The 17012-nt window shown below is 40.2% G+C and overlaps 1 pseudogene; it reads left to right on the forward strand.

Annotated features, from left to right (window-relative positions):
• The window catches only part of LOC102980249 (40S ribosomal protein S3a-like), a 115423-nt pseudogene that overhangs the window by 985 nt on the left and 97426 nt on the right, over positions 1-17012 (forward strand).

Here is a 17012-nt window from a genome sequence, read left to right on the forward strand (position 1 = left end):
ATTGGAGTATAATTGCTTTACAATGGTGTGTTAGCTTCTGCTTTATAACAAAGTGAATCAGCTGTACATATACATACATCCCCATATCTTCTCCCTCTTGCGTCTCCCTCCCACCCTCCCTATCCCACCCCTCTAGGTGGTCACAGATCACCGAGCTGATCTCCCTGTGCTATGCGGCTGCTTCCCACTAGCTCTCTATTTTACATTTGGTAGTGTATATATGTCCATGCCACTCTCTCACTTCGTCCCAGCTTGCCCTTCCCCCTCCCCATGTCCTCAAGTCCATTCTCTACCTAAAATTCAGACTTCTAATGGTGACAAATACAAAGTCTTATTTGTGGGGGAAAAAAAGAAAAGCACAGCCCCTTAAAAACAATTCTGGTATAGAATCCAGTCAAATTCTGCTCACAGGAAAGGCCTGGTGCAACACGTGGGAATCCCACAAAGAAGGGTCAGCCTTGCCTCTTGATACGACAGAGCATCTCCACTGTACCATGAACCCTTTGTAAGAAAATCGGCCTCCGAATACTGAGCCTTGCTTTTTCTCACTTCTTTTGGACCTTCCCCACTTGGTTCCTTCCTGAGGAGCGGGAGCCGAGATGAGGGTTATTGCACGGTTCACCGCAAACACCTGTCTCTCGGTTTTACCTCAACCTTTGATTCAGATGTTTGCCTTCCCTTCCCTTCTATATTTGGCCCTTTGGTCTGTCCCCTGAGCTGACTTTCATCATCCAATTAGAAACAACACCCTCTTCTCGCTACCAGTTTCTCTGGGAACCATAGGGAGTAACCCCCAAGCCTCCCGCACTCCCCGTGGGGCTAGCAGGGCTTCAAAGGAGCATGGCGGCTGCTCCACCGCACGGCTGGGCTGCCTTTCTGTTTGAACAGCTTCCATTGCTCACTGCTGATCGGTAACTCAATGATTCATTAAACACATAAACAATGAGTGAATCTGTTCCATTAGCGAGGCCACCTGTTGATCTCAGCCGCTCCGCCGCTCCCAGCTGAACTCGGTGCACATGAACAACAGAATGCCTCTGTCAGTCGAGCGCCCTGTCCGTGTTTGATGGCATGTTAGAGCTGGAAAAGCAGAGTCCCGGCTCTGCTGGCGCTTTCATGCTCTTCCTTTCATCTGGGGGCAGGGCTGCAAGAATATACTGTGAATACAATGCACCTCTCTATAATCAACGGGAAAACTCCAAGAGTTTGGTCATTATTGCCCCTGTAGGCTTGCGGAATGAGACAAAGAGGAGAGAGGGAAGATCCTGTACCCTTTGGCCTGCAGGTGCCGGGGCAACAGAATTAACCAAGGGCTACACAAAAACAAAAACAAAAAACCCAAACCAAGAGAAGCCAACTATCTGTAAAAAGCAATCCTATTGATTGTGATGACATCTTCTCTCCCCTGGAAATAATACAATCTTTGCTACTTGGCTGCTGGTTCCTGCAGCTGCGCCAGGCCTTGAGGAACTGGTCTACTACTGTGTACCAGCTGATTTTAAATCAAGACTACTAAAAATCCTACAAAGCTGAGTTAAGGTTCTCACACAGGCATCACAGTCAAGAAAACTTGATAATATTATTTTAAAATACATCATTTTCTCTTATGCATAACTTAACTCCTCCTATTATTATAATAAAGAGGGGGCCGTTCATAAGATCAGCAATGTTTGTTTGGAGCCTGAAAGCTGTATCATACCAGGAATAGGGAAACATAATCTTTTCTCAACTGAGTATTAAATGGCCTCTTTAGGGTGAATTTAGTTTTTGAATGCCATAGTCGTTAAGTTTTGTATTGCATACTTCAGAATTGTTAGGGATAAATTTCCCTGTAGTGACACTTCGATGGAAATATTTGATTACATAGCTCAGTTTTTATGTTTATGATAGGTTTATTCTAGTATATCAGTAAAAACTTTGTTGTTCACTGTTTTTTTAAGAAAATGGAAGATGAAATAAAGGGAAATGACTCTTCAAAGCAAACTCCAGTTCCTATCAGCTTACCATGTAAAAATTTTTTAAAAAATCAGTTTTCATTACCATACAGATTTCAGAGATTACTGTTGCTAGTAGCTGTTTTACTTTCATTTTTGTAGCCCTGGAAATGACAGAACTCCAGGTGAGTAATTCAGTTTGTGCCTCTTTCATGAATATTATTTTGCTTTTAGAGGATGTACTTTGAGCTACAAACATTCAGAGTGAACAAGGTAAACAGACTGAGGCAGGCAGATCCCACTACTTGGGTTCTCTAGGCAGGTGTGAGCATATCTCCCTCATCCAATACATAAAAGGACCACGTGCATTTTCAAAGGGATTTCTGCAATCCTGGTCTTTTGACAACCACCACTACAATTTGACTGCCAAATGCAGGTGGTCGTGCAATCAAAAGAATCCTCAGATTCCTCCATGCAAAAAAGAAAAGCACAAGAAGTGACTTTTAAAAAAGACTAAATAGGTGGTCCTGGTGGTCCAGTGGCTAAGACGCTGCGCTCCCAATGCAGGGGTGTGGGTTCGATCCCTCGTCGGGGAACTCAATCCCACATGCCGCAACTAAAGGTACCATATGCCGCAACTAAAGATCCCACATGCCGCAACTAAAGCCGGCGCAGCCAAATAAATAAATAAATAAAATATTTTAAAAAAAAAGACTAAACAGGAGATAGCCACATACAAACTAACAATTAGATGGAAAACTCAGAGCTATCCTCTCATGTGATTAGACTAGTACCATCCAATAGAACTGTCTGCAAGGATGAAAGTGTCCTATACCTGTGCTGTCCAGTGAGATAGCCACTAGCCACATGTGGCTACTGAGCACTTGAAAGGCAGCTAATATCACTGAGGAACTAAATGTCAATCTTAGTTAACTTAAATGTAAATAGACACATGTATTTAGTGGTTACTGTATTGGACCAACAAGGATTATTCTGTAACTCAGTGAGGACATAGACCAGGTTGGTCTTGACTGTGATATGCCCAGTACCTGGGTTGCTTTCCTACCTTCGTTGTAAACACTCAATAAATATTTGTTGCATGAGAACATAAATCTGATCATGCTGCATCCTCCCTTAATAGTCTTTGGTGCTTCTCCCGGCCAGAGAGCTCTTAAGTCCTGGCAGGCCCTCAACTCCATCTACCTTCTGCTCCAGCATATACAACTTTTAATCCATCCTTTGACTTGCCCTCATTTTCCTGTCACTCTGTTTTTGTACGTGCAATTTCCTTGGCCTGGAATACTCTTCTTCCCACTCGTCCACCTCGGCAGATCTCTGCTTATCTTTCAAGACCGGAAATATGACTTTCTTTGTAAAATTTTTGCCAACTGCCTCAAACTGAGTTAATCACCCTCTTCTTTGGGTTCCCATAGTGGCGTAGTGTAAATATCAGAGCAGGGGTGTCTTAGGGCAGATTCTCAGATCTGTGAGCAAATATTTGTAAGGAGATTCCCAAGGGAAACTAGGAAAGTAGTGGGTGGGGGCAGAGGGCAGGGAGGGGAGGAAGCCAAGTAAGTGTGCAATCACAAAGTCACACAGAGGGTGGTTTTTGCCCGATCTGCAGGCAAACTTATTAACTCTATAAATCAAGCTTTAGAGTTGTCCTGAATGAAGGCAAAGAAACTAGAGCTTTCAGACTCTCACATCCATCAGTAACTAGTTAAGGACCACCCAGGGGCCGTGTGTGCACTCCCAGGCACTTTGGTCTCTCCATCTGTGTGTGCCAAGGAGACTCAAAGGAGAGTTCTCCAAGATAGAGGGCAGGTTCTGGCTGTGGGAAGTGAAGCCATTAGACATTCGACATTATCCACTACGAGGGGTATTAGAATTGAGTCTACCTGGTTGCAAACCCAGATATATCTTTTCCTAGAGAATTGTGACAATTGTTTTCAGTCTCAGTTTCCTCCTCTGTAAGATTTAGAAAATAATTGTATCTAACTCTCGGGCTTAAGGTGAAGTTTAAATAGGATAATGTGTGGAAAGTATTTAGCATAGTGTGGGGTAACTCGTAAAAAAGTCAAAAATGTTACATTATTATAATACAGCATTTTATTATGATTGCATATCACTCCTCCACAAGCATTGAGATTTTCTAGGGCAGTAATTGGCCTCATTGGTCTTTAAATCACTTGAACCTAAGCCAATGCCTGATCTTGAGTAGATGTCAGATCAATCAATATTTCTTGAGTAAATGAGTGATACTCACTTTTGAACTACTCTCTCATCATCTGTGATGATACATTGAAATTCTCTCTTCATGTGTCTATTTGGCCCACTAGACCACATTGGTAAGGTTTCTATTTCTCTTTTGATTCCTTGAAATATGGCACAAACTGATACATGACAGTTGCTAAATAATTGTTGAACTGACGTTCGTTGGTTAAGGGTCCAGAACCCTCTAAGGGTAAGCCCATTATAATCTGAAGGGTTGTTTTCTCTACTTCTGAAGAGTTTGTTTGCAGACAGTGATCTCAGGTCACTTACGGTTCAGTATAGGAAAACAGAAACTCCTCTAGGTTTTCAAGCAGAATATGATTTAATAGAGGGAATTAGGTGCTATAGCAGTCTGAGTTTCTAAAATGATCCCCTAAAGAAGTTCCCCCACTAATCCCAGAAGCTCTGAATGTGCTCATATATCATTCCTGTGATTATGTTGTGTTATATGGCATAGTTTATCTTAAGAAAGAGATTACTTGGGTGGCCTGATCTAATCACAAGAGCCCTTAAAAGCAGGGCATGTTCTCAGCTGAGAACAGAATCAGAGCAGAAGTGTGAGGGCATTTGACCTGAGGGTCCTGTTGCTGGCCACGATGTTCTAAGAAAGACTTGATGTGCCGTTGCTAGTTTGAAGGTAGAGGAAGCCATGTGGGGGGGGGATGTGGGCGGCTTTTAGGAGCTGGAGAGGCCTCTGGCTGACAGCAAGCAAGGAATTGGGGAACTCAGTCCTAAAACCATAAAAAGGTGAATTCTGCCAACATCCTGAATGAACCTGGGAGGAGATTCTTTCCAGAGCCTCCAGGTAAGATCCCAATCTGTCTGACACCTTGGTTTCAGCCTTGTGAGACCCTGGGCATAGAAGCCAGCTGAGCCTGAACTTCTGACCTATAGAGCTGTGAGGTAATAAATGGGGGTTACTTCAGGCTGCTAAGTTTGCAATAGCTTGCTACAGCACGATAGAAGACAAATGCAGTGCTTACCAGATTGTGGAAAAACCTGGAGTCAGGAAAGCAAGGTGGGCTACTCCTAGAACCCAGATCTGTTTCTTCCCAAGCCTACATTTTTCAGCTTCCGCAGCTGCTGCCGGCCTTGGGATGGAATTTATATGACTGCCTGAGAGTTGGACCCTCTGGGCCCAACTGAGGGGGCAATAGAAGTGGTAGCAATTCCATTTTCTTAAAGAGTTCCTTTGGTTCCTGGTCTGAGGCTGCTGTTAGTCTCATGTTGGGGGCCTCTCTCCTCCCCTCCCCTCCCCTCATTGCAGCTTCCTCCTTGGCCCGCAGTCTCTGACTTTGGACACAGCCCTGGCAATGTGTGCTCTGACTTCTGGGTTTATTTGGGGGCATTCCCTGCTGTCCTTCTGTCTTATGAACACATAGGATTGGTCCTTCTCTGGGCTCAAGGTCTCTCTGCCTTTCCCCCATGGGGGATGGTGCTGGCCTAGCAGCAGTGTCAGAGGAACGTTCCCTGAAGAGAGGGTCATGGAGCGTTTCCCCCAGACAGCTCTATCTTCGCTGCATACCAATCCAATTACAAACAAATTGGCCCACGGGCTCAAGCACGAGAGCAATTTGGCCTTCTCTCTTCTCTTGCTGACAGTTTTAAACCTGCTTTCTTTAAAAACCCAACTCTGTGAGATTCTAGCACCCAAGCCTAAGAGAGGTGGGATGCAATTATCCCAAATACTGGGGTGCAGTGAAGCTCAGGGGAGAAGCTCTGCATAATATTTTTCAGGAAAAATGAAAGAGAAAGAGACAGGTTCTCTGGGATTTCCCATGACTGCAGATTAGAGGCTGGGGAGCTGGTCTTTCCAGATCTGCTCTCTGGGTTCTCTTTTTCCCCTGGCTGGCTCCTTTTCTCTTTTGGACTTTTCCTCAATGGTGAAGAATTCATCCCTGGGTTTCTACAAGAAGGAAGGAATGCTTCAACAGTCTTTAGTATGCCTTAAAGTACAATTTTTTTAAACATATGCTCACAGTTTGATACACCTGAACTCAAATAAAAGCAGGGCATCTATGTCAGAGATAAGTGCAGAGCCCCCCTATTTGGAAAGTCGAGAATCAGCCAGGCTTTCTTCACTTGGATCCCATGGGAAAACGTTTTGGAGGGAGACACGTGAAAGAATGAGCTCTTTCTGCCTTGTTAAAAGTCTATTTAAAAACACTTTAAGTGGAAGACCCAACTTAACTAGAAAGAAAAGCAGATATAAAGTAAGGTTGTACATGTAGTTGGTTCTTTTGATTAAAAATTCCTCAGTCCAGGTTTTCCTCAGTGGTATTATTCTGGGTTGCATACTGACATTGCTGGAGTAAAGTCTGTTCCATTTGCTTCCTTCCATCCCCTTGTCTCTTTGGGAAAGATCACTTGTCACTTTCGATCATCACACCACTCACACTTCTCACGTGAGGACCTGCATGGAGTTTCTGGTGCAAATCTAGTTCACTTGGGCTGAGGTACCTGGTTGGCAGGGAGCTGAGACAACTCCCTCATCGCAGGACCAATCAGGAGAGCCTCTTCCACACCACTCTTCTTTTCACAGAGATGTCTCAGATGATTTCCAGGGTGATCCAGAAGATCTTACTGAGATGCTTAAAAAGACAAAGTCAAACGATGGATCTAGAGATGGGCATGTTCTCGGCTATGCACTGGGGGATATGCCAGTGACTTGGGTAGATGCATTCACTGTTCCCATGGAGACCAGTGGGGGAAACAAACAAGTGCAGGCGCTTACCAGTGAGATCCATGCTATTATGGGGAGAAGGATATCATGAGAGCACAAAAAAATGGATGTGTAACCCTGATGTAGCAAGAAGACGTCCTAGAAGAGGTGGAGATTGGGGATAAGGATGCTAATGATATGGCAGAGTCTCTGTGATGAGGCCTAAGAAACTGACTTGAGTAGAGAAGAGACCTGTGTGTCACCGAAGGACATTTGCCGGGGAGTACCTCTATTAGATCCACTTGGATTGATTGCAACACTACCCTGGCCGAGACGATGGATTTCGCAGCTGCACTTTGATGGCTTTCGACTTCGCCATCACTAAGTCAGTCAATGAGCCAGAGCTCCTCCTTATTTATTTCCTGCCTCTCTTAAACAACAGCTGTGTAGCTCAGTGCTCTTAAAGGGGAAATGATGCAAAGTAGATAGGAATCCCAAGAGGAATGTGTGGTGAGGGGAGTGGGAGACCAGGCTGATTCTTCCCTCGGCTCGGTTGTATATGGCACCTGCCGCACCTCATCTGAGCGTTCAGCCTTCAGGTCATGATGAAAAAGAAGATTCTGGGATCATCCTGTCAAACTGGCAAATTTGGGGGTGAATGAAATATCCACGAAGGATCTCCAAGAAGACAGAATATTCATATTTACTTTCGACCAGGGAGAATTGGAACCTATGTCTCCAGATTTGGAAGTCTAGGATATTAATTCATTGTGACATCTGGTCCTTCTCTTTGATATTTTAAAAATAGGCTAGAAACAGAATTGTGAATCCATGCTCTAAAGCACTAACTACTCTCAGATTCTGGGAAAGAATGCAACTTTGAGTTTATCTTGTTTATCCAACTAGTCTCTGGTCATTTGTGTAACATGATATTCATCCATTGGATGCTCTAAGCCAATTTCTAGCACAAGGTTTCCGTTTTGTTATAATCATCCATGAAAGAAAAGAATGTGGAAATGTCTGTCTTGCCATTTTCAAGGACTGTGGTGGTACCAGTAGCTGGCTGCTTCTAGTCTTTGCTGCAGCTACTCGAGAATGTGAGATTCTCTAAGAATCCTAGAATTTTGGAACTAGGAAGAAAATTAGCAACATGTAACAAGGACCATAAAGATGCTCATACCCTTTGTTCCAGTCAATACACTCCAAGGAACTGCAAAGAAATGTCACTCAACAGACCCACAAGTATACACTATCAAAGATGTTCACTCTAGTAATTTTTTTTTTTGGTAGGAGTAAAAAAATGAGAGACCACCAAGATGTTCAACATTATGGATCTTGTTTTGAAAGTTGAGACACATTCACTTGAAGGACTATTATGCAGTCCTAAAATAATTATGACGTCTATAATTATGAAAGCAATTATTCACAAATGTTGAATGAATGCCTACCATGTATCTCTATTCTGGTACAATAAAGGAATATGCAGATTTCAAATCTATGTATGCTATGATGTTAGCTATATGTGCAAGATGCATGCCTATGGAAGTAAATGTGTAGAAATGTTATTCGTTGACAGGGTAATGAATAATGTATAAGTGTCTTGGAAAATTTTTGTTACATTGTCTTAGATGCCAATTAATATATGTGAAAATTATGATAGGAGTACAGAAGAAGGTGCTGCTAGCTTTGGGGAAGACTTCTGAGAATGTAAGAGTGACCATTCATTCTTGGTTCATATATTTATTGAGCAATTACTATGCGCTAAAAATACAGCAGTGGTTAAGACAGAGCCACAATCTTCACAATTTTTAGTCAGATCTGTGTTTTACTTTACTTAATTTTAATTTAATGAATACTTGAATTTTAAAAGTCACCTTTAAAATAATCTATGCTAATTTCCATCTTCCTATCTCCTTCTTCCAAAAACACTTGTTGTTAGAGGTACAATTTAAGTTACAGAGACAGTAATTTCCCCAAGCTCACACCGCTTACTTACAGCAAATCTGGTACTTGAATCTGACTCTCAGTTTACCTGCTACCTCACTCCCCTCATTTCTTTCATGGTCCTCTCATCTCTTTTAGAAATAAATTGTTAGAACAACAATGGAGGATCAGACAAGCCCTATTTAGAACCATGTTTTAACAAATTGGACAGGAAGTGAGAATGGTCTAGACTAGTGCTTCCCAAGATATACAGTACATTGGGATCACCCTAGGGTCTTGTCTAAGTGCAGATTTTGATTCTGGAGTCTGGAGTGGGCTTGAGAGTCTCCATTTCTCACAAGTTCCCAGGTGAGGCTGATAGTACCTGTTCTTGAGTAGCAAGGATCTAAAGGATGGAAACTGTCTAAGTATAGAGGAGATTCAAGTTTAATGTGTAGCCAGTGCTCTTTCTAGTTCTATCCCAGGGAAGTAAAGATGTCAATTATTTACAAAGTCTATTCTTTCTGTTACTAACTGCTGACATGCTCTCAGCTCACAATATGACCATGAAAGGCAGCAAAATAGTCTAGAACTATACCCCTAAGAGATAATGGAACAGGAGCTCACACCTGGCTCATATGACACCCAAGCCCCTTCTCTTAACTACTGTGATGTGCAGCACTCACCCTGTGTCCCCCACCCTGGCCCACGTGGTCAAGGGCCAGATTTTTGGAGTCAAGACCAAAACTTGGCTGAAACCCAACTAAGCACTTAATACTGGGGACAAGTTACCTCCTTTATTTGTGTTTCTATTTCTTCAGCTATATATGCGGACAATAATAACATCAATCTCATTGGATGGTTGTATAGATTAAATGAGATAATGTATACTAGTCACTTACCTCAGTGCCTGGCATGGAGCAAGTGCTCAGTAAAAGTGGATGTGATTATCATGGTTAGTTGAGTCTGAATCTCATTCTGCCTTGTTATCCTAGGGGAATTCACAGGAGCCTGGTGCTTGAGGCAGACAGGCTATTAAATAATTATATTTATTTCAAATTTAATATTAATTGAACACACTCTAAATAATAAATAAAATGCTAAATAAAATATATACATTATGAATACATGCATATTAGATGACCATATATATTTAAATAAAATTTAATATATCTAATTAATTAAAATATTGATACAATAACTATATATGGACAAAATATAAATCAGAGAAATAAGTATTTAAAGTTTAAATAAAAATAAAGCTATAATAAAATGTAATATAATGTAAATAAATTTAAATAATATATTAAAATCATTTAAATACATTGTATATCATTTTTATATGTGCTATATATGTATGTGTATATATATATGTACATGAACGCAACAATTGTTAATGAACAAATTTTTGAATACTATGAGAATACAGAAGATGGTGTAACTGACTTTAGGGCATGGTGGGAGAGAGAACTTTTGAGCTGAGTCTTGAAAGATTAATTTGAGGCTGGGAAAAAGCGTTTTGGGCTGAGGGTTTGGGGTGAGGAGGGCGGCAGGCAATAGGCTGTAATGAAAATTTGTGCTAGTTTGTGAAGAGCCCCTAAATCATGACCTTTATCTCTGGGAAGGTGGTTTTGAGCAAGCCAGGCATGTGATGAGATGTGTGTTGTAGTAAGTAAGTCTGTAGGGTGGATAACTTGGTAGAAGAGCTTTGGTCTGCTTCCTTCAGAAGTCTAAGCATCATCCAACCCTGCGATCGTCTTTCAAAACTGCCCTCCCCAGTGAAGAGGAAAGGGGGAAGCAACCACTGTAACTGGGTATTTTCTAGTCAGTGTGTCTCTGGGTACTAAAATTTCACATTCAGTGGTAAGGTTTGAGGCATTTTCCCTGAAGAGGAAAAAAGAATTGTTGATACAAAAAATGTATGAAAGGAGGAAAAAGTGAACACAGAGAAATGCCTTATTCATGTTCCTATTCTCAATATTAATCTCTTATCCTTAGATACCCTTCCCTTTAACCTGACCTTGAAAAGAATGAACTCTGAATGTCTCAGGAGTGTTTATGATTGAGGTGAAGACTGAAGGTAGGATGCTCTGATGATGGAGGGAAATCTTAACTCTCTTCCTTCATCACTGGTTACATCATGCAGTTGGAGAATGAAAGGAAACATTTCCTTAAAAAGAAAACATTCTAAAATTGGAATCTGATAAAACCCCTCATATCATCTCCAAAGGGAATCACTTTATAGGGTGTTTCTTGGCAATCAGATGCATAGATCTGCATATCTTTATTGGTCTTGCTCACAGGAATAGCATCTTAAAGTCTTGTTCCATAACATATCATGCAAAAATAAATGATAATTATACTTGACAGTTCCTTTCATTGAAGGATCGTAATCTTCCAAATGTTAATCAATAAAGACTCATAACACCCTATGAGGAAGGTAAATGTTATTGTGCTATTTTATGGATGAGGAAGATGATTAATAAGATTATTAAGCAATTTGCCCATAACAAGGTGAGTTAGTAAATATGGGAGTCAAATTTCCACCCTCTGAGACAAACACGGTAATTGCTAAACCAAGATAAAAGCCTTTACTCTTCCTTTTAAAATGATTGTGCAAAACTGAATCATGGCTTTTTGCTTCCAAGGTACCCAAGAATCTAGAGATCATCCAAAATAAAAATATGATGATACATTTTTCAAAAAGGGAGAGTCTCATATTTACCATGTGTGAATTTGTTTCCTCATTGGTTAACAGAACCTCAGGACTGCAGTGAGGTTTTTTTCAGGATTATTTATTTTATTTCTATTGAAATTCAGTTGATGTACAATATTATATATAACAGGTGTACAATATAGTGATTCACAATTTTTAAAGGTTATACTCTCAAAAAACTAAAAATAAAATTACCATATGACCCAGCAATACCACACCTGGGTATATATCCCCCCAAAAAACCAAAACACTAATTTGAAAAGACATGCAGTGTTCAAAACAGCATTATTTACATCAACAGATGAATGGATAAAGAATATGTGGTATATATACACAATTACACAATGGAATACCGCTCAGCCATAACAAAGAATGAAATTTTGCCATTTGCAGCAACATGGATGGACTTGGAGGACTGTAGTGTTTTGTTGCTTAACCAATTTGTAGCTGCATCACAATCTTTACAAAGAAGGAATGAAGTTTGTTATTACTTGGAATACTCTCTATTTTCTAAATCTGTCCTATATTTAGATCTATGTCTTGTAGGATGCACCTAACACAGTACTTGGGGCTTTAGATGAGAATAATTTCATACCGCTTATTAGGATGTAGAGCTCTAGTGTGTTTTCTCTAATAATACCAGCTATACTTTTTTAAGCACTTATTATGTGGCACACACTTTGCTAAAGGCTCAACATAATTCACATTATTCTGTAAACACTGTGAAGAAGGTTCTATCTGCATTTGACAGATGAGAAGTCTGAAGCTTCAATAGGTTAGAAAACTTGCTCAGTCAGGATAGCATAGCTAACAAGTGCTAAAGCCTGGGATCTCCCAAGATTGTCTGATCCTAAAACCAGACTATTCTGAATATCAGATTGCAAGCAAAAACATCAGATCATTAGAACTCCTTCCTAAAGAATAATAGAAGTTTAATACATGTCTTTTTCTGTGCTTTAGCTTTCATTAAAATGAGATTAAACATTTGACATACTTCTTTACCTGACGAAAATGGCAGTGGAAATTTGTAGGTGGATCCTGCTAAAGGCTCAGATACAGAATTCGTAGGAAACAACTATAGCAAATCATTAGTCTTTAGATAAAGTTTCTCCAATCCCTGGAGTTCTCATTTTTCTTCACAGACTGAAGTAAGTAAGTATACACTGCTACTTTCTGTCTCCCTGATCATACCAAGCATCTCCCCCAGGACCCATACTTAGTAGTTGTCAAAAATTCATTTTGTTGTTTCAAAGGCTTTTTTCTGTTCAATATTCAATTTTAGCTCCCTTTGCTTTTTGACTTCTCTATAAAATGTTGGCAACATCTGAAGTTCCATTCTCTTCTGATCATGATGACATTCCAACTCTGTTACTATTTACCTCGTTGGTTCCATGGGGGACTTTTCTAAAGGTTGTTTGTTTTGCTGAAGGACTGGTAAATGATGTGTTTCAGAAGTGACATTTTGACTTGTAGGGGCCAGGCAATCTGGACATGGAGAGACTTTCTATAAATCCCACATGTTTTTCCGTATTTCAATGCTGTCATCTTAAATGCAGCATCTGTGGCGTAAAACTGCCAAAGAGGGTCATATTTTTATTTTTTACCAATAATTCTAGGCGACCTGCTTTTGCCCAGATCCAACAACTTAGATTATTTACTGACTTTTCTATTAAATTGGGCCATTTTTTCTGAACACTAAAGATTTGATGTAGTGTAAAATATCTCTTTGGCACTGCCACTTAAAAATGTATACACATGCTACTTCCAGCAAACAGTCTTCTTGAAGAACAAGATGAACATTTAATGGAAGCTTTAATTCTAACTTAAGACACTTACAATATTACACTAGCAAAAAAGAATTCACCAACAGCTGCATGTCTGAGAGACCAAGGGACTGATTAAATCTGTCACACGGACAACATCTAACTCTTTGAATGGTAGGTGTGCTACAGCTTGGAGTAAGTCTGTTACCAGATAAGCCAACTTCAAAGATAGTGGTGGCAGCGCAGCCGATAGTAGGAGGTGGGGAAGCATGAAAGCTTCAAAGGAAGTTGAGGTTAGTTTAAAAAAATAAAAATTTAAATTCACTGAACACAAAGATATTTTGAGGTATGTTGATAATGACCTGACATTTATGTTCAGTTTTTGTGACATTAGTATGCAAAGACAGATTAAATAAATAATGCAAATTAATTGCATTTATATTTTAAACAGAAGAGTACTTCAAATGCAAATAGGAGACATCCTGTCTACAAGGATATTTAGCCAATTGCTTGATGCATGTGGTTGTGAAGCATATTGAATGTTGTCCAAGAGGCACAGATGGGATGATTTAGGCACAAACAACTTTTATTTTGTTACTTCTGTGCAAACTCTTGGACATACCTGCCTTTATAAAAATTATATTCTTGATGTACATATGAAAAGCCTTAAATATACATCAAGAAATTATATAGAGAGCAGTTTCTTGGCTAATATCTAGGGTTATTAAACTTTAATATATTACAGATCCATATTCCTTACAGATTTGTTATAATTTAGGAGCTAAATGTTGACAGTTCCTAGTTACAGAACTTTTATTTAAGATTTCTATCAAAATAACATCTCCCACCTGATTTGAAGCAGCAATTTCTGGGATTGTTTCCTTTTTTATGCATACATATTGTGAATGCCCTAGATGATACAGTCAGACTAAAGTACTTTTGATACTAGGAAACTCTTATGCCTGAGATGTTGTGAAAACCTTTTCCTGAGCCCCCCAACTCCCCACCAAAGTATTTGTTTGCTTCTTCTAGTTGGATACTAGGAGGCTTAGAACCATGTTTGTGGCCCACCCCCAATAATGTATAGGATTTCATGTCAGGCATGTTTCTATACTAGTTTCACTCCTGGTTTGAATTTATTTTCCTACTCCTGTTCTCTTTTTAAATTTTCTTTAAAATTTTGTTAATATTAAATCTTATAATTTCAAATAGTTTTCTTTTAAATTTTACTTAACCTTATCACAGTATATAAGCCACTTAAAAAAGCTTTCTCAAACTGAATAGCACAGCAATGAATGAAATAAAAAATACAGATGTTTTGATACCTAGAGCTAACTCATGATACAAATGGCAAAGCTTTAACTGCCTTTTTGCATGGATGGCACGTGGTTGCCTAGATTTCCAAGGGCAAAGTGGAATTAGAAAGAATATTATTATAAATGATTAAATCATCCAGGTCATAATGAGGATAATTATTTTTGTGTCTCTTTTTCCCTCTGGGATATGGAATAATTGCATCAGTGCTTTGCCAAGTAATATTTAAACATTGTTATTGGTTGAAACAAAATGCAAGTCTTTGTCTGGCCTGATCCAATATGTCCAAATGCAAAGAACGATACAGAAAAGGTAACGCCCAGATTCACATTTACTAAGGGATTCCAAATAATGCCCTAAATGACTATTTGGAGCTCAGTTACATGCAGGTGCTAGGAGGATTTATGCTGTGAATGCCTGAAATACTTTCTCCACGGAGGGGAGATTATTAAGTACTAGTGAGCCTGAGTGTTTGGTGCCAATACTAACCATTAACTTTTGGCTCTGAGCCATGACTGTCTACTCTGCAGTGGATTCTGCCACCAAGGGGAAGGTCATTAAGGGCTGTTCTTTATTCTCGTTAGTATGTTCCAACATAATTAACAGAAGTTGTTCACCAGATGGTTTCCTTCCTGTCAGCAAGTACCTCCAGCTTAATGGGCTATGCAGGATTCTTTACTTTAAGTGGGTGAGGCGGGAAGCAAATTTAAAATATACCATCTTTGATCCTCCCACTTCTAATTAGATCTAAAGGCTTTAGATAATAATGTAAAGGGGGAAGGGAAATGAAATCATTCTAGAAATCAAAGAGTCACAGAAGGCCAACAGGAATTTTATACAGATCACAGAGTGTTTCTTCCTCAGTGCTAGGTCTCTGCCCGGCACCAAGAAAAGTGCAGAGACTACTGTCAGCTTCCTGCTGAAACATGTGCATAGAGCCTTAGAGCTGAAATGGATTTAAAATATGATCATAAAATTCAATAAATGCTTACTTGGTTCCCACTGGGTCTCAGAAATTGTACTGGGTGCTGGGGATATACAGCAAGACCTTACCCTTGTTGCTCCAGAGGTTGGAAAGTAATGGGAGGTCAGACACATAAACTGACGATTTACAGAAGTTTGGTAAATATGGAATTGGAAACGAATGGCTTCTAATCCTAGTGCCTTTCCCCCCGTTTGTGCGATAAACCTTGATCTTGTTCAGGTATGCCCTCTCTTGCACATAGCACTGGGTGAAAGTGGGGCTGCTCTAAGCCAGTCTTCAACGGTTCCATTCTCCTTGCCAGTGTATGGTTTAAGAATTGCACATGGAAGCCACCTCTGGCCAAGAATCATGAAAGGAGGCCTGATTGGGAGCTTCTGGGAAAGGCTTTCTTGCTCCTGAGAAAGCACTGGAAGACATGGCCTCCTTTTCTTCCATTGTTGAGGTTGTAATACTAGAAATCATCTAGCCATATGGTGTAAAGCATAGTAAACTACATTCTATTAGCTCAAACTAAGTAACTTTTCTCTAAACTTGTTACATTTAGGAAATGGTTTTATTATAAGGAAAATAATTTAAACTATCCCACTCTTATTCATTTCTCAAATGACTATTATAACAACCTTATAAATCACATGAGACAGAAACCATCCTCTTTGTAGTAGATGGGGAAACTGAGACTCAGAGAGACTATAATGTGATGTGCCTGGACAAAGCTGTGGGCTTCTGAAGTTAAGGACCCCTTCTACCCAACCATTCCATAGAGCAAAAAACTCAATCCCACAGGCCAAGGAAACAATGAAATTACGAAACTTTTCTTTCCTTTTTTTGGCCTGAAAAATACTAACTCTGTTTTCTCTTGAACTGAAATTCTAAACTCTAAATTCACTTGCATTTCCCATATATATATATATATTTGTTGGTTTGTTTGTTTGTTTGTTTTTGCGGAACGCCGGCCTCTCACTGTTGTGGCCTCTCCCGTTGCGGAGCACAGGCTCCGGACGCGCAGGCTCAGCGGCCATGGCTCACGGGCCCAGCCGCTCCGCGGCATGTGGGATCTTCCCGGACCGGGGCACGAACCCGTGTCCCCTGCATCGGCAGGCGGACTCTCAACCACTGCGCCACCAGGGAAGCCCTCCCCTATATTTTTACGTGGAGAAATATTTGAATTGAAGTAAAGTGAAAAGGGCTTTCTAATGGGGGTAAAATACCATTAAAAGTCAGTCTATACTACTAATGATCAGACATGGTTTCAAAAGATTTTGAGACACAACAAAGGCCTTCCAGTTTCATGCACTGCATGCCACCACTCCACCTAGGAGGGATTGCAACAGTGATGCATGGGCTGGAAGGCTGAGCTATAAAAACTCTGTCCAGGGTAGGTACAGGCTTAATAATCATGTGTTGTCACTCAGTTGTGAAGATAATTTCATTCACTTGCTGT

This window comes from Physeter macrocephalus, chromosome 11, assembly GCF_002837175.3.
Source record: "Physeter macrocephalus isolate SW-GA chromosome 11, ASM283717v5, whole genome shotgun sequence".
Classification (NCBI taxonomy): Eukaryota; Metazoa; Chordata; class Mammalia; order Artiodactyla; family Physeteridae; genus Physeter; species Physeter macrocephalus.